We start from the raw sequence: 22,730 nt of genomic DNA on the forward strand, positions 1-22,730 counted from the left end.
TGATAAGGAATCCTTTTTCCTTCCCTGTTACACATTTATAGCTTTTTATACGACAGTGGTACCTTGGTTTGCAACCGTTTTGGATTACAACCACATCAAACCCGGAAGTGCGTGTCCCTTTTTTTGGATTACAACCCTTTTTCTTTTTTGGACGACCCATTGGCGAAAGCACGCCTTGAGTTACAACCTGTTTTGGTTTACAACCGGACCTCCAGAACGGATTATGGTTGTAAACCAAGGTACCACTGTATTGTTCTAATGTTGGACATGTCGTCAAGACATGCATGAGATTTAGTTGGGATTGCTGCATGGCAGGGCGTTGGACTAGATGAGGGACACAGGTGGCGCTGTGGTCTAAACCACTGAGCCTCTTGGGCTTGCCAATCAGAAGGTCGATGGTTCGAATCCCCATGGCGGGGTGAGCTCCCGTTGCTCTGTCCCAGCTCCTGCCAACCTAGCAGTTCGAAAGCATACCAGTGCAAGTAGATAAATAGGTACCGCTGCGGTAGGAAGGTAAACAGCGTTTCCGTGTGCTCTGGTTTCTGTCACAGTGTCCCACTGCACCAGAAGTGGCTTAGTCATGCTGGCCACATAACCTGGAAAGTGCTGGCTCCCTCGGCCTGAAAGTGAGATGAGCACTGCAAGCCCATAGTCGGTTTTGATTGGACTTAACCATCCAGGGGTCCTTGACCAACCTTTTACTAGATGGCCCTTGGTGGTCCTTTCCAACTCTATGATTCTATGAGTTTCTTTATAACCACATAGAAATTCAATATGGACATGTTGGGCAAAGTCTCCATTTAATTTAAGAACTTTGGCAACCAAGGCCAAACATGCCGATCATCAACAGGCTTTCCATTTATCTTTTGAAGATACTGCAGTTAGAGGAGTCATCCACTAAGTGGCAATATTTGCCTTCCAAAGAGCAAAACGGAAGCGGGGCAAAAAGCGCATTGCAGATACTTGCATTCTCAAAAATGTAGGTAGGCAGGATAGCCAATACTTCTCACTGTAGGTAGCGATCTATAGCAGGCTGTGTTTTGTACAAGGATCAGCAGGACTCAGCCACAGACTTCCGGAATTAATTCAGTTATGGCAAGGATAAAAATGTAGTGTCCATAATGCACAGCAACACAAAGGAAATTCCAGAGCTTTTTGACAAAGAGGAAGCAACTATGTTTTAAACCCAGGCCTTATGAGTGTAATTGGAAGGTTGAATAATAGCTGTGAAGACAGATGATAGAGATAGATAGATGATAGATAGATTAGATAGATAGATAGATAGATAGATAGATAGATAGATAGATAGATGATAGATGATAGATAGATAGATAGATAGATAGATAGATGATAGATAGATAGATAAATAGATAGATGATAGATAGATAGATAGATAGATAGATAGATAGATAGATAGATATAGATATAAGTAGATAGACAGACAGATAGACAGACAAACAGACAGATGATAGATGATATAGATGATAGATAGATAGATAGATAGATAGATGATAGATAGATAGATAGATAGATGATAGATAGATGATAGATAGAGATGATAGATAGATGATAGATGATGATAGATAGATGATAGATAGATAGATAGATAGATAGATAGATAGATAGATGATAGATAGATGATAGACAGATGATAGCTGATAGCTAAAATGATGGCAAGTCCACATGCATTTCTAGTTCTCATGTTTTATTCAATATTTTAAAAATTGATAAAATGTTAGTGCTGGGGTTCTTTTTACTACACAGCAAAATGAATCAATAATCTGTCGCTGTGAATCAAGGAGATATCAAGGTACAGTGGTGCCTCGCAAGATGAAAAGAATCCGTTCTGCGAGTCTCTTCGTCTAGCGGTTTTTTCGTCTTGCAAAGCAAGCCCACTGACGGATTAGCGGATTAGCGCTATTAGCGGCTTTTAGCGGCTTAGCGGCTTAGAAAAAGGGGGGGGGAGGGAAAAAACCCCGCAGGAACTCGCAAGACATTTTTGTCTTGCGAAGCAAGCCCATAGGAGATTCGTTTTGCGAAGCACCTCCAAAACGGAAAACTCTTTCGTCTAGCGAGTTTTCCATCTTGCGAGGCATTCGTCTTGCAGGGCACCACTGTATTAAGTGCACATCTCCCATGTTTACGTTATGAATGCAGGGATGCTGCCAATGACTGCCCTTGCCAATAATGGGGGAGCCCTTTTGATGCTTTGCTCAGGATTGCATCACAAGATGCCGCCCCCATTACTGTCAGGTGACACGACTCAAGAGTCAGTAAGCGGCAAATAGCTGGCGACCAAAGGGGAGAATGTTTGCCTCATGCCTGGTTCCTCCACACAAGTCACAAGCTTATTAAATCTGTGTGGCATTTGTTTTCAGGGCACACATTCAAGCTTTTAAGGCTGCAGTAGATGAATAGCCCCTCTTATCTGTTGCATTTCACACCAACTGGCAAACAAAAAAACCACAGTGCTAATGTCATGAACAGTTGGAGCTGACTATAAAAGCTTGGGCACCTCAAATCATAAATTCCTGAGATCATTTTTGATCTACAGAAGAAACTGGCAGCTTAAAAGAAATTAAGATCCGAGTGCTGGTCTTTATTGCCAGCATTAATCTGTAGTTCTGTCTAAAACCCTCTGAAGTACTTTTTGCTTCCATGTTTTTGGGCTTTATTAGATTTTTGAATTATGGAAAACTTTATTTATAAAGTTCTCACTGGTTTTCTTAATTTTTTCACTGCTGCCTATTAGTTCCAGCAGATAATTTGCTATCACTGTTGTCTGGCATTACATTTCTTGGCATTACATTTTCGCTCTTCCGCTCCCTCCACCCAAAAGTTTTGTTAGTTGTGTCACACACGCTTTGGAAATCCCAGTGCTAGGGTTCTTGGGTGGGTGGGAAACTATTTAAGTAGGGGTCTGGTGGCTATAGCTTTCTGAGGGAGGACCAAGGGCTTCAGAATACAGAGTTATTTTATTGTACTGTGACAGTTCAGGTTTTTAACAACTGTGATGATGATGGCAACTGCTTCTACTAATAGTTACAGGAAATGGAGATCAATTAAATTTCTGCTTTTCACCTTCTTAATTATCACTGCTATTTAGCAAAAGGCTTTCAGAGCTCACCTAAAATGCTCACAAACTAAAAACCCAGAGATGTCTCCAGTGCAAATGGAACAGTATACAGCCAGAAAAAAAAAAAACACCCTAAAAATTGTTTACTGTTATGCATGGGGGCGGGGGGGATTCACAGAAGGAAAAGTCATTTTTTTCACTAGCTAAATGTCTGAGTGACATTTTATAACTGCGGTATTCAAAAGAGTCCACTACCCTACTGAGTAGCCTTTAAGAGAGCCTTTATAAAAATACCACAGTGGACATTTATCTACTTATAAGCAAAACTGTTCTCCATCCCCCTGAAAGAAGCATCAGGTCTATGCTATTTCCAGATGCTGTTCGCACACTACGGAACAGCATCCTGTTTTTTAACTTTGCCTGGGTGTGGCTCCAAGTCCATTTCTGGCAACATGTCCTGCAATAGTAAGCATCCAGATTTGTTCCTGCTACACAGGAAAAACAGACCGGTCTTTGGCTCATCTGCTTCTTTTAATGTACCATATAGGCTAGTTCTCCACCAGTCTACAAGCAAAATGCTTCCCTGCAGACAGAACCCTTTGCCTGAGGGTCTCCAATGTGCATCACTGCAGTGGTACTCAAACAATGAGCATTGCCAAATCAAAATGTCAACAAATAAGGGTCCATTTGAAGCTGCGCTGTCCGAGATAAAGGCAGCCATTATACAATATGGAAATGAGAGGCACCCATAATATCCGAGAAGACTGGTGCTCTGAAAATAAAGGGATATCTTTTGAAAATAAGGATAAATGGGACTACCTATTTTTTATGGATGGCACAGCATGATAATACTGTTATCTCATTGGAGACAAATGTCCAGTTACTGGTCTTACAATTATGTCTATTTCTCCATTATATCTGAATCAGGAGTGGCCATATAAGTTCTGGACCAGGGTCCAGATGAATGAGGGCCAATAAACTTAATTCTAGCAAGATAAAGGCCCTGTGTTGCTAAGTCTAGGATATACATCCATCGCCTGTTCTGGATGGGTTTTCACACCAGTTTCATAGTTCGAGGATATTCCTAGATGCAACTCTCATCTCTAGAAGGCCAAGGGCCTCAGAGGCTGAAAGTGTCTTTCTACTAGTTTTTTGCTGCTTCACCAGCTACAACTTTCCCCGGGCCAAGATAACCTGCTCAAAACGGCCCTATAAGAACACTGAATAGGCTATGCGTTATGTAAATGTACATTCTCCTCCTAACTTAAAAATGAATTTTGGGTGGTTCTGAGGAGCACCCAAGGCTCCAACAAACTGAAAGGGTACTGGCATTCCCTTTGGTTGAAGTCATAATTATGTAGCGCTCCTCGTGTGGTTAGGTCCCTACAGAACTTTAGCTCATGGACAAGTGTATTTATATATAAATGAAACACACAATGCTAGATTTACAAAACAGACCTAAAAATATTAATCGGTATGCTACGTAAGAAAGCATTTGATACACCGAGTAATTTCTTACCTGGAAATGTGTTTGTCTTGAATCTGGTTCGGTAATCTGCAACAATGGAATCAGGGAGTCAGTAATCATCTTATGCGATACTTGAGGTTTACATATACACAAACCCTGCTCAAGCAACTTCTCCTTTAGCGTCACAGTTTAGGCTTTCTTCTTTGTTCTTAAAATCCCAACTGCTAACAGTCAATGAAAAGGGACTGCAATTTCAACATTCATTGAACGTATGGAAGTATAACATATATGGGTAGAGAGAGAAAGGCACAGAAGAACCTTCTCACATTTAACACCAAATAGGGCAGGGTGATGGGATGCGGGTGGCGCTGTGGTTTAAACCATTGTGCCGCTTGGACTTGCCGATTGGAAGGTCGGCGGTTCGAGGCCCCACGGCAGGGTGAGCTCCCGTTGTTCGGTCCCAGCTCCTGCCCACCTAGCAGTTCAAAAGCACACAGTGCAAGCAGATAAATAGGTACCACTCCGGTGGGAAGGTAAACGGCGTTTCCATGTGCTGCTCTGGCTTCGCCAGAAGCGGCTTAGTCATGCTGGCCACATGACCCGGAAAAACTGTCTGTGGAAGCGGACAAACGCCGGCTCCCTCGGCCTGTAAAGCAAGATGAGCGCCGCAACCCCAGAGTCATTTGCGACTAGACTTAACTGTCAGGGGTCCTTTTACCTTTACCTAGGGCAGGGCAATATAGCGATATATTGTCCCAAACCAGTTTGAAGTCCATATCGTGATATAGGCGACACAGTTTTTGATCTGGCAATATATTGTGAATCATGATGTGCCTGAGTGCTATGCAAAAAACTCACAACGTGGGAAAAAACATGAAGCCAGCCAATGCCTCTACAGAGCTCCATCCTTATTTCAGACATTGTGATATATCGGTATATCACGATGTTTAGCTGGTGATATACTGAGATGTTGATATCGCCCAGCCCAAATACAATGTTGGCTTAGAGAGAGGCCAAGGCACAGAACACCAAACCTAAATCTCATATCACAATATCTCACCTATATTCCTAGCCACTTGAAACAAGCAAACAAACAAAACCAATTACATTAACAATGTAAAGAGCACCAGAATCAATGCAACTTACTCACAGGTAACAATGTTTAGTGACTCGCAGTCACTATGCCCCTTAGTACCTACTTCCCCGACATTATGTAGGTTTTAGTATTATTTCTATCTAACCAAGTACAGTGGTACCTCGGGTTAAGTACTTAATTCATTCCGGAGGTCCGTTCTTAACCTGAAACTGTTCTTAACCTGAAGCACCACTTTAGCTAATGGGGCCTCCTGCTGCTGCCGTGCCACCAGAGCACGATTTCTGTTCTCATCCTGAAGCAAAGTTCTTAACCTGAGGTACTATTTCTGGGTTAGCGGAGTGTGTAACCTGAAGCGTATGTAACCCGAGGTACCACTGTACATATCCATCTTTGGAACTCCCGTCAATTAAATTAGAGCTGCACATTTAAAGCAGCAAATACAGCCTACCAACAGTAGGCATGTCCCATTTAATCAGAAACCAAAGTACAGTGATACTTTTAAAGTGACACCTCATTTCAACTTGTCTTAGCCATCCTCTTATGGCATCCATCTGCAGATGCCTGTGTTATTTTGCTCTAAAAATCAGAACACATGATTGTTACATGATTCTGAGCACTTTAAGGTCTGGGGTTGAAAAGAGGGTTTAAATTTGCCATGTAACCTGCCTTCTGTTTGAGTGACCTCAGGGACATCAAAAATTTTATATGAGGTAAATATATTGTGCATATAACTCTGAGTGACCAGCATTTTTTAAGGCTGCTCCTCATCTGCGTGTAAGTGGGTGTGAAAAGCAATCATAAAAAGCCATTTCCACAACTTTTCCGAAGGCCGGGCCAAACCATTCAGCCTATAATTCAGATACTCTGCATGTCAGATGCCTCACAGACCAACAGATTCAGACACTACTCAGCCTTCCCTTGGGAGCAGAATAAACTCAGTGCTGTAGTTAGGGTAGTACGATGAATGTTGCGGTTATATTATTTATTTAGTTCGTTTCGGGACATTTCAGCCTCTTCTTTCAGCCCCCGAGGCAGTTCCCATATTTAAAACACACACACAAAAACCAACAAAAATAAATGAGTGGGGAAATTCAATGCATCAATGAAGGCTCCAGGTCTTAACTGAGCAAAGCATCCTCGAACTCAGTGGGAATTACATGCCTCGGACTGCAGTGCAGATCATTAAGATAGCAGTTTGGGTGAGGCATAAAATAACCATGTCAGCTTCAAAATACACGATCAAAGCAGGAGGTCGAAACGGATTCACTGTGCGATCCTATGCATGCATTCTCAAAAAAGAAGCACCACTGAAGTCAATGAGCCCACCTCCAGCTAAGCGAGTACAGGATTTTAACCTAACAGCACAGTGGAATAAACAAAGTCTTCACCGCCTCTCCTAAAACTGAAGAGAGAGGGCGCCAACCAAACCTCTTTCAGGAAAGTTTTCCACATTCTGGGTGCCACTACAGAGAAGGCACTCAATGCTCCCCGCTTTCCCTTGCAGAACGCTAATGGCGCACTAACCTCAGACTTACAATTTGATTTGATTTGACTGATGGTATCGCTATGCTGCTTTCAGAGCTGGGAGATATGTTGCTTAAATGGCATTCAGATCGCGATACTGTTTCAGACCACTTGAGTGGGCAATACATTGCGCCAGGTCAAATTGCCTGCAGATGGAGTCTGCGAAGGTTCTGGGTGTGCACCTTTCAGGCTCCGCCTGCCTGCCTTTGAGGGAGCCGCCCACCCCTCCAGCTTACATGAGCCAGAGCGGTATGGGGGCTCACTCAGCTGAGGGGCAGGAGGCTTCTCGCCCCCCCCCCAGCTGAAGAGTACAACAAAAACCCCAATGCCCCTCAGGCTTGCACATCAACCGGAGAGGTATCAGGGCTTGCTCACTATAGGGCTGGGCGATGTATCTCGGCTGCTTCTTCCTCCTCTACGGCAAAGGAAGCGGCCAGGATACATTTCAGACATCGTGATATATCAGCATTTCAAGGTATTTAGCTACTGATATATATCACGATGCAGAAAGCCAGATATCGCCCAGCCCTTAGCTGCTTTTCATTCAAATGACTCCCAAAGCGGCTTACAAGCAATAAATAACAAATACTTAACAGAACATCACAATTGCAGCACAAATCATATGAAATAATCAACAAATAATCATCAATAAAACAATTACTTTATATAAAACACCATTTAAGAGGCACAGACTGATCTTCCTACAACAGGGATGAGGAATCTCCAGCCCGCAGGTGCAATTAGCTTCACTAGATCTGCCCCAAGCCACGCCCATCTGCCTTACACCTGGCGTCATCTAGGATGTCAGGTGTGGGGCAGGTAAGGGTGGGGCTTGGATGAAAGGGGCTTTTCAGATGCTGCTGAGCGGCTGCCCCTTGAGCAGAACTTCCAGAACTGCCAGCTATCAGCTGACAGAGGTGGAAAAGCACTGTCCCTAGGGCTTCCCCAGCGCGGAGAATCGGTCAATCGCCAGCGCTCGCAAAGCGCTGCACACACTTTTCAGTCTATACAGTTTGACTGCAAACCAAGCAGGTGAAAGAAAACCTGACATCACTGCAACATCAGATGATTGACAGCACTGGCCCACAGGAGGGGGGTGGAGATACGGATTGGGCCCACCAGCCAGATCCCTTTCCCCACTCCGGTTTTGCAAGGCGTCCAATGAAAGGACAGTTCCAACTGTGCGCATGATGAACCATGCACATGGTATGCTATTTTGCAATTATCAAAGGATTCTACGTCCCCTCAGGTTACCAAAAGTCATCAGCCTCTGCTGTGGAAACGTCTTCCCAAGGCATGTGGCAAGTGATGCCCTTAGTAAGCCGCTGACTACGATGCGAATTTTAAGGATGACTTCACTGTACGTTATTTTTTTTCTCCCACTTCTCAAAAATGAAGCAGTTTCCCCCTCCTGCCAGAAAGAGGAAGGGTGAATTTCTTTATGACTGCTACCCCAGTTTGAGCCTGCCCATCAGCATTCCCTATGAAGCGAGTCGCAATGGAATCTGTGAAAGTAGCTGGAAGCAAAGCATGAGAAATAGAGAACTGGGGTGAGTAGGGGAGCAAGAAATCAAAGTTTTCACGTCTTTGTGCACTTTCAAAGTTCCCAGAGCAGGGATTCCAAAATAGTGATGACTAACTATTCTAGTTAAAACAAGTGGTGGAGGTCAAAAGCTTTCTAGGTACTGAAGTAAGCAACCAACAAAAATAGATAGATGATGATAGATTAGACAGATGATAGATAGATATAGACAGACAGACAAACAGATGACAGATGTGATCTTACCTCTTCAGGAATTCTCCAAAGTCTCCTAGAGATCTAAGCGAAGAGCGAAACCTGCCAATTTTAAATCCAGAACATTGTTATTAAATAATTGCACTGTAAGTGGAATGCAGCTCAAATAACCTGTCATGTACTACTACTACTACTTATAATAATAATAATAATTTATTATTTATACCCCACCCATCTGGCTGAGTTTCCCCAACCACTCTAGGCGGCACCCAATCAAGTGTTAAAAACAATACAGCATTAAATATTAAAAACTTCCCTAAACAGGGCTGCCTTCAGATGTCTTTTAAAGATAAGATAGCTGCTTATTTCCTTCACATCTGATGGGAGAGCGTTCCACAGGGCAGGCGCCACTACCAAGAAGGCCCTCTGTCTGGTTCCCTGTAACCTCACTTCTCGCAATGAGGGAACTGCCAGGAGGCCCTCGGCTCTGGATCTCAGTGTCTGGGCTGAACGATGGGGGTGGAGACACTCCTTCAGGTATACAGGACCGAGGCCATTTAGGGCTTTAAAGGTCAGCACTAACACTTTGAATTGTGCTCAGAAACGTTTGTTTGACGTTTCTGTTTTTCCATGCAAAGGTGGACTAACGAAGAGGCCAGAACGCCCTATGGCGGTCCCTCTCATGCAAACTGTCTGCTGTGTCTCTTTTCATCATGAACCATGGTACACATTTGCACCTGCACCAAGATTAATGCTCTTCGTAGTTAGCTTTAAACCACAGTTTGAAGACAAGGCTGCAAGGCAGTTTGCAATCCTTGGTTCAAGTTACAGACAGCCCACCCTCTTTTCCTCAGCTGAGGAGAAATGGCTGCCCCCTCTCTGCTCCTCAAATGATTGATATGTATCCTGATCAGGGAACCTCAGCACGGCTGGGCCCAGCCACTAGACAGGGTGAAGCCACTGCCTCGGGCAGCACCACTTCCCCCTTAGAGGGGTACCAGTGCTTCAGCTGCGACCGCAAATGGGTTGTCACCTTTCATATCCACATAGCTGAATTGAAACAACCAGGTTCCTCCTTTGTCCTGCTTGGTTACATTCTTGATCAGCCTTTCTCAAGCTTGGGTCCCAATATGTTGTTGAACTACAACTCCCATCATCCCTAGCTAGCAAGGCCAGAGCTCAGGGATGATGTGAGTTGTTGTCCAACAACATCTGGGGACCCAAGGTTGAGAAACACTGTTCTTGAGAGATGGTGCACCCCCTCCATCAATGCCACACCTATAAGAGCCATGGATGAACCAAAGCATGCCCAATAGGTTCAGAAACGGGATATTTTTGAATACTGTCTCTTTTGCAAAACAGCCTGGCTTAAAACCCAAATTGAACACAGCCACGTTGAAGTCCACAGCCTCTGAAAACTGAATCTGTTCAAAAACATGAAGTAAAAGGTTTCTCCTCAGAAGGACGCTTTCTCGTGAGGAAAGTTATCTGACCTTTGGGGTCAGCCATGGCATGAAGCACGCACACCATGGGCACACAGGATTTTCCATTGCAGCAGGAAAAACTTGATGTATGTATTGTTTTAAAGTAGAAGTGATAAAGCCAGATTAAACTGGGGTGGGGAGATCTGGGATGGCATTTTGAAGAGGACAACATCGTGGAGAAGCTGTGAAAAAGCTGCAGGCCTGAGCAGCATGGATTCCACAATAAACTCCCATGTGGAAGCTCCCAAAGATCACTCACAGAAGCCACCTAGATAGTCTTGGACTCACGTTTTCATCGTCTACATACAGCCTGCTGAATATGTATTACTTCCAGGCCAAGAAGACAGACCTTTGTTTTCCATCTCATGGAGGAATACCATGTCCCCCTGCCGCTCTTGCTTTTGAAAGATTCTGTCCATACAGCCTTCAACTACATTTAGAGTTTTGTTTACCATCCTCATAACTGATGTGTGGGATGCAGGTGGCGCTGTGGGTTAAACTACAGAGCCTAGGACTTGCCGATCAGAAGGTTGGCGGTTCCAATCCCCGCAATGGGGTGAGCTCCCGTTGCTCGGTCCCTGCTCCTGCCAACCTAGCAGTTCGAAAGCAAGTCAAAGTGCAAGTAGATAAATAGGTACCGCTCCGGCGGGAAGGTAAACGGCGTTTCCATACACTGCCCTGGTTCACCAGAAGCGGCTTAGTCATGCTGGCCACATGACCCGGAAGCTGTACGCCGGCTCCCTCGGCCAATAAAGCGAGATGAGTGCCGCAACCCCAGAGTCGGTCACGACTGGACCTAATGGTCAGGGGTCCCTTTACCTTTACCTTTTTACCCAAACATGTACTTTAGTCATGCCCAGCAATTTATTTATTTTTTTAAAAAAACTTTTTTCAATGAATAGCAGGTCCCCATGCCACATTACAAATTGCTTTTGAAATTCCCTAGGATTTCAAAATTGTTTGGCAGTGTAATAAGAGAGAGAGAGAGAGAGAGGATTGGTGCTGAGAAATGCACAGCCCCTCTCAGATGCATAGCTTTTGGTTCCTAGTCAATATATTCCAGTAAAGCAAAGAGAATTATATACGTTACAGTTTAGGAGCCATCAAACAAAATTGTTTTAGCCATAGATAAAGCACACTTCTTCTTTTTAAGGAAGCTAGTTCAGTACCTATAACTCAACTGCCCAACTGTATGTTCTGGGAGAGAAGCTTATCACACATGCCAAGTTTGAGCAATCGCACTTTACAGTCAGTTTAACTTAAGGCAATACACAGCTGCTTGCTTTGGAAGTTTCCTGCTGAGGAAGAAATAATGAAGGCCATATGATCAGTCTTCCAGCTTGCATTAAAAATTAAGTCATGGGAGTGGGAAGAACTGCGTAACAGCATGGTTAAAAACAACATCGACCACGGACCAGCAAGATAAAAGGCTCCAGTGACTTTTCTTTTTTAAAAAAATCCGGTCCTCCGCTATTCTACTCTTTAATTGTTATGATGACATGCTGAACGGTGGAAGGCAGAACATAATTGTCCTGCAAATGGGTCTTCCAAACGTACTGACCACTGCTCACGTCTCATGAGGAAATTGCAACACTGGCTGCACAGAGGAGAAGCATCCGGGAACCTTTAGCTGACACTGGAGGCCCACGTGGTCTAGCAATTACAGTGTTGGGACTTGGGTGATTTGCAAAATGTTATGCAAGATCACCCTGTAGAACTCTGAGCCGTGCTTCTTCAGACTGCAGGTGAGTAGGCACTTTTCGTTCCTGAAGGCAATCCACAGAAAATACAGTGGTACCTCAGGTTAAGTACTTAATTTGTTCCGGAGGTCCGTTCTTAACCTGAAACTGTTCTTAACCTGAAGCACCACTTTAGCTAATGAGGCCTCCCTCTACTGCCGCGCCGCCAGAGCACGATTTCTGTTCTCATCCTGAAGCGAAGTTCTTAACCCGAGGTATTATTTCTGGGTTAGTGGAGTCTGTAACCTGAAGCATATGTAACCTGAAGCGTATGTACCCCCAGGTACCACTGTACTCATAGACTGCATACCATAGATTGAAAGCACTTGGCTTTCCCCAAAGAATTCTGGAAACTGCACTTTGTTAAAATTAATGGTGAAGGATGAAGGGAGATCTACAGACCTAGATCATAGAATAGTAGAGTTGGAAGGGACCCTGATGATCATCTAGTCCAACCCCCTGCAACGCAGGAACATGCAGCTGTCCCATAACGGGATCGAACCTGCAACCTTGGCATTATCAGCACCTCTCTCTAAGCAACTGAGCTACCCAGCTGACAACGAATAAATTATACAAATAATAAATACATACACACACACACACACACACACACAGCAGTCTGTTGTTTTTGTATGGAAGTGAGAACTGGACCATAAAGATGGCTGAACACGGAAGAATTGATGCTTTTGAATTACGGTGCTGGAGGAGACTCTTGAGAGTCCCATGGACTGCAAGAAGATCAAACCTATCCATTCTTAAGGAAATCAGCCCTGAGTGCTCACTGGAAGGACAGATCCTGAAGCTGAGGCTCCAATACTTTGGCCACCTCACGAGAAGAGAAGACTTTCTGGAAAAGACCCTGATGTTGGGAAAGATGGAGGGCACAAGGAGAAGGGGATGACAGAGGACGAGATGGTGGGACAGTGTTCTCAAAGTCACCAACACGAGTTTGATCAAACTGTGGGAGGCAGTGGAAGACAAGAGTGCCTGGCATGCTCTGGTCCATGGGGTCACAAAGAGTCGGACACGACTAGACGACTAAACAACAACAAACACACAGCAGCAGATGGCATGGTAGGCTGCCACCACTCACCTGACCTCCGGCCTGTTGCATAGTTGCTGCTTACTGGGAGGGAGAGGGGCAAATGCATCAACAGAACCAATCTGGCGTTTCTGTCAATGTGTTTGAACCACATCAACCTCGCCAAGCCATCCACCACTGCATTATAGGCTGAAGATCCCTTGCAATGTTTCAAAGTAGAAGACCTGGAAGAATGACTGACACCTCCTTGGGAGTTTCTGTGTCATCATGAAATTTAAAAAATGAAGTGAAATGTCTTGAAGCGAAGGTCTCAGATGAAATTATCTTCCTGAATTTCTGCCAATAGTATAGAATCACAGAATTGTGGCATTGGAAGAACCATGAGAGTAATCTAGCAATGCAGGACTCTTTTGCCCAACATGTGGCTCCAACCCACAACTCAGAGATTAAAGAGTCTCATGCTCTACCGACTCCACTATCACAGTAATTCACTAGTGGTCCAAAACAATCTCAGCAGTCATCCCAATCGTAATTCCAGGAGGAACGTATCCCAAGTAAAAAAGAAAAGAAAAGGTTTGACTTTGCCTCGTCCCCCTGCACCCTAAACTACTCCCTAAATCTGAACACCTCCTAGGCAGCATTCGAAACTCCCCTTGTTCTAGGTGCATCTTGCAACAGGGAATTTCATAATTAGCACAAGCAGTTTCTGAGCTCACCTAAGATTTCAGATTAAAACTGCAAGGTGGAAGGAAAGGAGGACCTTTTTCTGCCTCCCCACTTCCAGCTACTCTCCGAAGACTGGTGAAGAGACCCTCTTAAGAATATTAGGGGACTGGGCGGGGGAAGGACTAGAGCATGTGAAAAAGGAACATAAGGTTTTAGCTGTAGTTCATTCATTTTCAGCTTTGTATTCTTGTCACAAAAAAACTCACCAAGACATTCTGTTGTTGCGCCCATAACCTCGGTTTAAGGTGCTGTTTAGCGCCTAGCTTTCATATCTCAGTTTCTAACCCTGCTCCTAGGCTATAGCTCAGTGGTAGAGATTCTGCGTGGCATACAGAAAGCCTCAGTTCAATCCTCGCCATCTACACAGAGAGGGTGGTTTAAAACCCAGAGATGTCTGTCTAAAACCAATGGCAGCTAGATGGACCAATGGTCTGATTCGGCATAGAACACGGTCTAATTTTTGCATGCAGCAGATATTTGCCTGGACTCAGGATAAGTAACAAAACCCAATTTGGCCAATTGGTGCCAAAGAAGGATAGAACTTTTTTTATGTACGCTACAGCAGCAGCAAGAATACTCATTGCAAAGCATTGGAAGACACAAGAACTACCCACCTTGGAAGAATGGCAGATGCAAGTAATCGACTATATGGAAATGGCTGAGATGACTGGCAGAATCCGAGACCAGGGAGAAGAGTTGGTGGAAGAAGATTGGAGGAAATTTAAAATTTATTTACAGAAGCAGTGTAAAATGTATGAATGCTGATGACATTGAAATGAAATGAAGGGGTTTTAGTGACGAGAGTAAAAGTTTGAAATTATAAATTTGGGAGGTAGGATACTTAAGGACAAAGTGGTAGGATATGAATTTGCTGAACCAACTGTCAAAAAGGGATACAAAAAAAGGGAGACGTGAGGAAGTCAGGAAAATAAGTTAATCAATGTTGAATAATTAGAAAAGAGTGATTTGTGTTTTTTCTTATTTTACTTTTGTGTGTTGACTGGTGTGTTTTTTTTTCTTTTTTTCTTTTTTAGGTTAAATGTTTGTATTTTATGTAATTTATGTATTGTGAAATCTTGGTTTTGTGCTTTTATTGTCCTTTGTTTGGTGATGTCTTTCCTTATTGTTAAACTTAATAAAATATTATTATAAAAAAAAAACCTGCTTGCAAATTAGCTGACTAGACCTACCAAATCGGGCCAGCTTGCCCCTGTGACTTAAATACCCATGCAAGCAGGCTAAATAAAGGGTCCCACCCTCACCCACCAGTGGTCTTAAATCATTCCAGAAACACGAAATTATTTCATTATGCTTCCTCATCAAGATGCCTTTCCCAGAACTGAAGGTTACTCAGGACTGTTGGTTATTATGGCAATTCAGTGGAGCCCTCTGCTACAGTACCAATAAAATATTACATCAAAACAGTCAGAGCAAAACCATCGCTTATGGTAGAAACAGAAAAGCCGTGTGAGGAAGGCTAACAAAGCTGGAGAAACATCTCCGAGTGACAACATACCCTCAGAGACTAGCACAAAAACCAAGAGCAACAGCTCCTAAACGCCAGCATCAATGCATTCTGAAATAAGACAGGGTTTTGATCTTGTGACTTTTTTTTCTTCTTCCACGCACTCTGCAAGTCACATGGTGCTGCTTTTCTCCTTTTATGGGCAAAAAAAGCAGAAGAAAGCCAGTGCAGTTCAGTTGGGGGGGGGGGGGTTGGAGGCTCACTTCACTTTTAGCCGCATGAATTAGAAACACGGCAAGTTGTAATGCAAGTCACCCTTTCGCACCTCGGTGTGAAAACACACACACACACATCCTGAAACGAAAAGCAAACTCCTTTGCTTCTCTTCTCAAATGTGAGCAAGCTACAAATCGATATTCATCATCTGAAGCGTAAAAGAGGTTTTCTTTAAAAACAAAACAACCCACAAGTGACACATTCGGTGCTGATATATGCATGTGCCTTCTTTTAAATTCATTGTTGAGCAAATGTGATGATCACTGCTTATATCACTGGCCTCGCTTCCCCCCACCCTGCCGACTGTCACAGAGCAGCAACAAAAAAACTCATGCTTGCATAATATGACATTTCCATCGGTTTTCTACATATGTCCTAATTTTCAGCATCTGTCTCCTACTACTGGTTGGTTAAATTTTGTTTTCCTGCTTTTTTAAAAAAGAAAAAGGAGCTCAGCGCAACTGGATAATAGCTGGACAGCTTGCTAAAAAGCTACCATTCTTCCAAGCTGTCCAAGGATATGTATTTTAGACTGGCTGGGATTTTATTTTTTTAAAAAAAGATTTGTGTACTGCTGTATCAAAAAGGTATCTATTACAGTGGGTTTACAACAACATTAAAAAAACACAAAAACAAACAACAAAATCATAAAATGTTAAAAACAAGTGAAACGCAAAAAAGAAATTAAAAACAACAACGATGTAAGAATGACCTTGGTAAGTTTGTGATGTATAATCCACACCATCTTATTATGATCCTAAGCTTTCATTACATACACAGGAAAACCTCAGTCGTCGAACGTAATCTGTTCCAGAAGCCCATTCGCCTTCCGAAATTTCGGCAACCGAGGCACGGCTCCCAATTGGCTGCAAGAACTTCCTGCACTCAAGCAGAAGCCACGTCAGATGTTTGGCTTCCAAAAAATGTTCGGAAACCGGAGCATTTACTTCCAGGTTTTCAGCGTTCAGGAGCTGAAATGTTCCAAAACAGAGCCATTCGGGAACCAAGGTTTGGCTTGCAGAAAAATTAATCTCAATAAAAGATAGCAAAAATCCCTATGCAGCCCATAGCACAAGACAATTTACTCAAAAGGAAGTTTCTTACTGATTTGGCATTTTTTTAAAAACACAAACATCACACCCACATAAGTAGCTTGTTCCCATTCCTTCTAGTCTCCTAGTTAACCCAAGGAGGACTTTTTATTTATTTTTAAATGTGAACGGTGCGTGACAGAATTGAAAGTATTATGTTCATTGGATGGCAAGACGGTGACTTTGCAGGTTGCTGCATTTGCCTGGTGACTGAATACTGTGATGTTGGATTTGATCACGCAAGGTTCAGTGGCACCAAAGGACCATTCATTTTGGAGCAGACAGCAATGATTTATTTCTAAAGAGTTTGCTTTACCCACTTCAAATGTTGCTGGATTCGACCATCGCTTCTCTCCGTAGAGTCATAAATTAAGGACTCCGCTACATTAGGAATAAAACAGCAATTTGAATGCACTATCAACATGTCACACTAGATGGTGTCAGAGAGCAGGAAATTTTTATAAGCGATTTTCCATAGGGATTTTTTTCTTTCATTATAACCATCTAATTTCTGACTTATTTATAGCGTTTTTCCCCTGTGTGTAGATCCACCCTAAGTCTCAAAAACTTGCATGCTTGCAGATCACCTAGAGTAAGATGGAGGCAGCTCTTCAAGACTCTCTGAGGACAAAAGGTGCTGGATGAAGGACAAAGAAGAACTGCTCCATGCAATATATCAATTCCTGTCAGATGTCCCTGGAAACCGTCCAATAGCACTCATGCAGCTGAATCTGCTGCTCCTGCCCACACAGGTAATGGAGAAGGATAGCCTATGTCTCTACAACAGTGGTTCTTAACATTTTGGGGGGTCACAAACCCCTCTGAGAATCTGCTGAAATCTTTGGACCCCATTCCCAGTATTTTCTCCCTTCACAAATATACATTTCAAAGCAACAGGAAGGAAACTGAATGAGGGGGGAAATCACATTTTTTTTGCACCTGGTTCACCCCCTGAAACCCATCCTAGGGGGTGTCTCAGTACTTCGGGTCAAGAACCCCTGGTCTGTAGGGACCCCTGTACTAGTAGCCTAGCTAAAAAAAAGGGGGGAAATCCAGCTAAGGCAGCCTATAAATATACTTATTAACCAACTCATTTACATGCAGGGCTTTTTTCAGCTGGAACTTGCCAGAGCTCAGTCCTGGCACCTCTCAGGTGGGCACCATTGCCATTATAAGACAACAAGGGAGGCGTTCATGGTGAGTTCCGGTACTTTTCCGCCTACAAAAATAGGAATGCATTACATCACACACAAAAATCAATGTAAACATATAAGGAACACCTGGGTGGAATCTTGTTGTTTAGTCATTTAGTCGTGTCCAACTCTTCGTGACCCCATGGACCAGAGCACGCCAGGCACTCCTGTCTTCCACTGCCTCCCGCAGTGGAATCTACACACATATAAAAACCCTTCTGAAAATGCTTTTTTAAAAAGCGTTTTTAAAAATACATCGAATTTTCCATAAGGCTCGCCATCTAGTGTCACATTGCATATTGCACTTAAGACACACTTTAAATGTTTTATTTGCAACTGCATAGCTGAGACGCTGAACATTTAATAGTATCCGCTATATGGACACAAAGCATAGGAATGGAAAACTAAACAATTCCCTTCTCTCTCTTTCTCTCTCTATATATATATTTATAAAATGGATGACAAAAAGCCACTTGAAGATGAAAGGGAGTCTTTAATCAAACCATTCAATGATTCTACGACTCCTGGAGTTTCCATAAAGGCTGTGACTTTGCCTTTCAAAGCCCACCTACACAAGTTTGTGCAGCACATTAGCTACCTGCGGTCCAAAACAAAAGAAACACCCTTTTTTGTTGTTGCAAAGCTCCCCTGCCTTGTTGCTTGAAAGTAATCCCTGCTCACCAAAGGTAAGAATCCTCTCCAAATCCTCTGGTATTAAGCAGTTCTCCTTTTCAGAGGGCCTGCCTCTAGCTCTCCAAGCCTGTTCAGCAGCTGAATAGCTAAGTGAGGAATAATTTCAACTAATGACTCACTCAGTGTTATTATTCGTGCAGTTGGTGTTCTGCAGTGCTTCAATCGAGGGCTGACTTACACAAAACTTCATTATTCTCCATGTCGGAAGGAGCATGCTCTTAACGCTTAAACTGGTGGCAAAAGAGACTTTTTGGTGCAAGCTTCAAAATCCGCATCGTGCTGGGGGACCCGAAAGGCGGAGGAAAAGGATGAGGCAGGCTCTCTAAGCCAAGTGGAAAAATAGGACACAGTTTTGTCGCTTATAGCTTTCTCACTAATTTGGCATAAAATAAGTTGGGACGCTGCAACGCTGCCGCCGCCAGCCTGCCTAGAGGCAGGAGAGACTGATCCAGCTCATCCGCTGCGTAAAGCTGACAGGGGAACAGATGATATGAGCAGCTCAGGTACCTGTAGCCAACAGCCAAATATGTGGCTGGAAGCCAGTCCTCAAATGGTGGCAAAAGATACAAGCTACACCTCCTGAAATAATTCATAGTAACATAGAATTGGAAGGGACCATGAAGGTCATCTTCCTGCAATGCAGGAATATTTTGCCCAATGCAGGGCTTGAACCCACGACCCTGAAATTAAGAGGCTTGTGCTCTACCAACTGGGCTCTTTATCTCATTCCTCTTCTATACAGTGGTACCTCGGGTTAAGTACTTAATTCGTTCTTGAGGTCCGTTCTTAACCTGAAACTGTTCTTAACCTGAAGCACCACTTTAGCTAATGGGGCCTCCTGCTGCCACCGCGCCGCCGGAGCACGATTTCTGTTCTCATCCTGAAGCAAAGTTCTTAACCTGAGGTAATATTTCTGGTTTAGCGGAGTCTGTAACCTGAAGTGTCTGTATCCTGAAGCGTATGTAACCCGAGGCACCACTGTACAACTTTTAAAGGTATACACTGTCCTAAGTACCCATGTTAGATTAGCTTATGGTAGGGCTGCCATACATTTCAAAGGTGGAATTGACGTTCGAGGCGGCGCTTTGTCTTGGATCTTAGACAAGTCAGCCGAACAATTTTTTCTTTAAACAAAAGCTTAATAATTTTGGTGTCTTCCTATTAAAAGCTTAACAACTTTCGGGGTACAGTTGTACCTTGGATCTCAAACACCTTGGCTCCCGAACAAATCAGCACCTGAATGATCAAAGTGAGTGTTCCAGTTTTCGAACGATTTTTGGAAGCCAAACTTCCAGTGCCTTGACTTTCGAATGGTTTTGTGAGTTGAATGGACTCCCAGAACACATTCTGTTTGAGAACAAAGGTACAAATGTAACCTGGTTTTTACCTTTTGAAATATGGCAACCCTAGCTTATAGCATCCAAACCCAGCATTCTTTTAAGGGACTCTCCCATAGGGTTTCTAAAGCATCAGTTCATACAGCGTGAGTCCTTTAAAAGAGGCCCTTGAAAAGACTCACCCTGTACATAAAGGTAAAGGGACCCCTGACCATTAGTTCCAGTCGCAGACGACTCTGGGGTTGTGGCACTCATCTCGCATTACTGGCTGAGGGAGCCGGAGTACAGCTTCCGGGTCATGTGGCCAGCATGACTAAGCTGCTTCTGGCGAACCAGAGCAGCGCACGGAAATACAGGACACCCTGTACATACATAATTTTATTAGTATGCTGCCTTTCCACAGTTCAAACCATGCTCAAGGCAGCTCGCAACATGGAAAAATACGTAACTGCAGCATAACAAAAGCAGTTGTGAGCAATAAATAAAATATTTTTTTAAAAAATGCACAACCAAACTGAACAATTTTCACATAAAGCAGAACAAGAGCTATAGTAAAGATACAAAAACAAAAAACACAAAAATCCAACAGGAGCAGCAACCGCCCCTCAACAGCACCCCAGCCCAGAAGTCTGTTCAGCAGCTGGAGTCAGTCAGGGCCCTGCCCTCCCAGGCCAGGTGGAAAAAGACCTGCAAGACAGGGAGCAGGTCTTCCAGGACTCAAAGCCTCCTCCATGAACCCCCACAACAACCCTGTGAGGTAGGCCAAGAGATATTGACTGGCCCAAGGTCAGCCAGTGAGCTTCATGGCTGAATGAGCTTCAAACTCTGGCCTCCTAGAAGTTTTAGTCCAGCACTGTAATCATGACACCATACCAGCTTATGAACATTATGGTATCACGAAGAGTCCAGCAGCATGCGGTGAAATTCTTCATAGGGAAACAGTTAGAGTCACAGTCACCAGCTTGCGAGGGGGGCAACATCGCACCTGTGATATTGCATCATCCTGATGTTGTGCGCATAAGCATCATGCTTCCCTCCCTAAGCCAAGCAGAAGCTTCCTAGGCTTTGGGAAGGAGGCACCGGGCTCCCAATTTATTGGGAACATTTAGGGGACTAGCCTAGCCCACTGGCAGCACAACACTGAAAAAGTAAAACAGCATAATAACTTCAACCCCCTTTAAGAAAAGCCGCTTTGCTATGAAGAAGGCAAGAACTCTAAGCCTGATTGTGCTAGTCTGAAGGCTTGATAAAACTTCATCCTAGCTCCATTAACTGATAACCAAAGAACTCAGCAAAGAAAGAGACGCACTCTTACTAAACCGGAAGTAAAGAGTGAGTGGGTAGTTAGGTTAGCCAAAACACATCAGGGACAAACAGATAAGTCTATTTCTGGTTTGTGGCAGATCCAAGCATGTTCATTCACAAGTTTGCTCACTTCTGTTTCTATTCACTTTGCTTTAAAAAAAAGAAGAAGAAAAAGTGCATTATTTTTAATGTCTTTTTTCACCGAAATATGAAATTTACTTCAAGATGCATCTGTAGACATTTTTACCCTAAAAAGGCACTTTTAATATGCATTTGGGCACGTTTATTAAGCCAAGAACAGTAAATGTGCAGAACTGCAAAAACTGAAGGATCTGTGATGTTTTGATCCGCATATTCGTTCAGGTAGGGCGAATCAGGTTGGTTTGCGCAGACTCAATGAAACCCATAAGAATCCCTAAAACATATACAGTCTGTCTGCCTAGATCGGTCCCTTTTGTCATTTTAACTGGCGGCATGGAATGATGGGGGACAGTATCCAATCTGGGTCACCCTGTTAGTCCCATTCCCACCCCCGCAGAGCTAAAATGGCACTGCTGGCTCAGCTGCCAATAAGCCCACAGCCAAGATGCCATGGTCTGCACTGTAATTTTCATGTCACACACTGCACCCACAATTTCCACCTGTTGCAAGAATGACAACACAAAACAGCAGTCTGGTAAGTGGGCTGCTAACCATGCTTCTTGCATGGTACAATTCAGATGTTACGAAACCCAGGACCAAAGGCACATGCTCTGAGGAACTGCAGAAAAATCGGCGGACGAGGAGATGACAGCAACATGGGGGTGGAGAAACACACATATGGTGCCTAATGGATTGCGGTTGAATCCCAACAAGACAGAAGTACTTTTTAGGTTGGGGCGACAGGGGGCTGGTGGGGTTGGGGGATTCCCTGGCCCCGAATGGAGTAACTGTGCCCCTGAAGGACTAGGTGCACAGCCAGTAAGTCATTTGGGACTCACAGCTGTCCATAGAGGCGCAGGTCAATTCTGTGTCCAGGGCAGCTGTTTACCAGCTCCATCTGGTATGCCAGCTGAGCAGTGTTGAAACTCCAATTGTTCCAGGTGCATTTTGCAATAGGGGATTTCCTTAGCGTGAGCAGTTTCTGAGCTCAGATTAAAACTGCAGAGTGGAAGGAAAGGAGGACCTTTTTCTGCCTCCCCACTTCCAGCTACTCTCCGAAAACTGGAGAAGAGACCCTCTTAAGAATATTAGGGGGAGTGGGCAGGGGAAGGACTAGACCCTGTGAAAAATGAACATAATATTTTAGCTGTTCATTCTTTTTCAGCTTTGTATTCCTGTTATTAAAAAAGTGTGCCTAGACATTATGTTGCTGCGTCCAGAACCTAGGTTTAAGGTGCCATTTAGCTCCTCGCTTTCATATTTCATATTTCTTTTTAATTTAACTTCCTGGTTTTCAAATGACTGAAGATGTTGACAGATTCCCCCCCAACAACAACCG

General features: G+C 43.7%; 1 protein-coding gene across 5 annotated transcripts in view; it reads right to left on the reverse strand.

Annotated features, from left to right (window-relative positions):
- Positions 1 to 22,730, reverse strand: part of CYRIA (CYFIP related Rac1 interactor A) — a 63,564-nt gene that overhangs the window by 25,453 nt on the left and 15,381 nt on the right. For 3 of the 5 annotated variants that reach the window (XM_053381038.1, XM_053381036.1, XM_053381034.1), the window contains 2 exons: positions 8,951 to 9,001; positions 4,596 to 4,631 (listed from right to left, as the gene is read on the reverse strand). The gene's annotated coding sequence lies outside the window, so the exon portion shown is untranslated. Of the gene's footprint in view, positions 1 to 4,595; positions 4,632 to 8,950; positions 9,002 to 22,730 lie in introns of those variants that run through there. The other 2 variants (XM_053381039.1, XM_053381037.1) reach the window with 1 other exon arrangement.

This window comes from Podarcis raffonei, chromosome 3, assembly GCF_027172205.1.
Source record: "Podarcis raffonei isolate rPodRaf1 chromosome 3, rPodRaf1.pri, whole genome shotgun sequence".
NCBI lineage: Eukaryota > Metazoa > Chordata > Lepidosauria > Squamata > Lacertidae > Podarcis > Podarcis raffonei.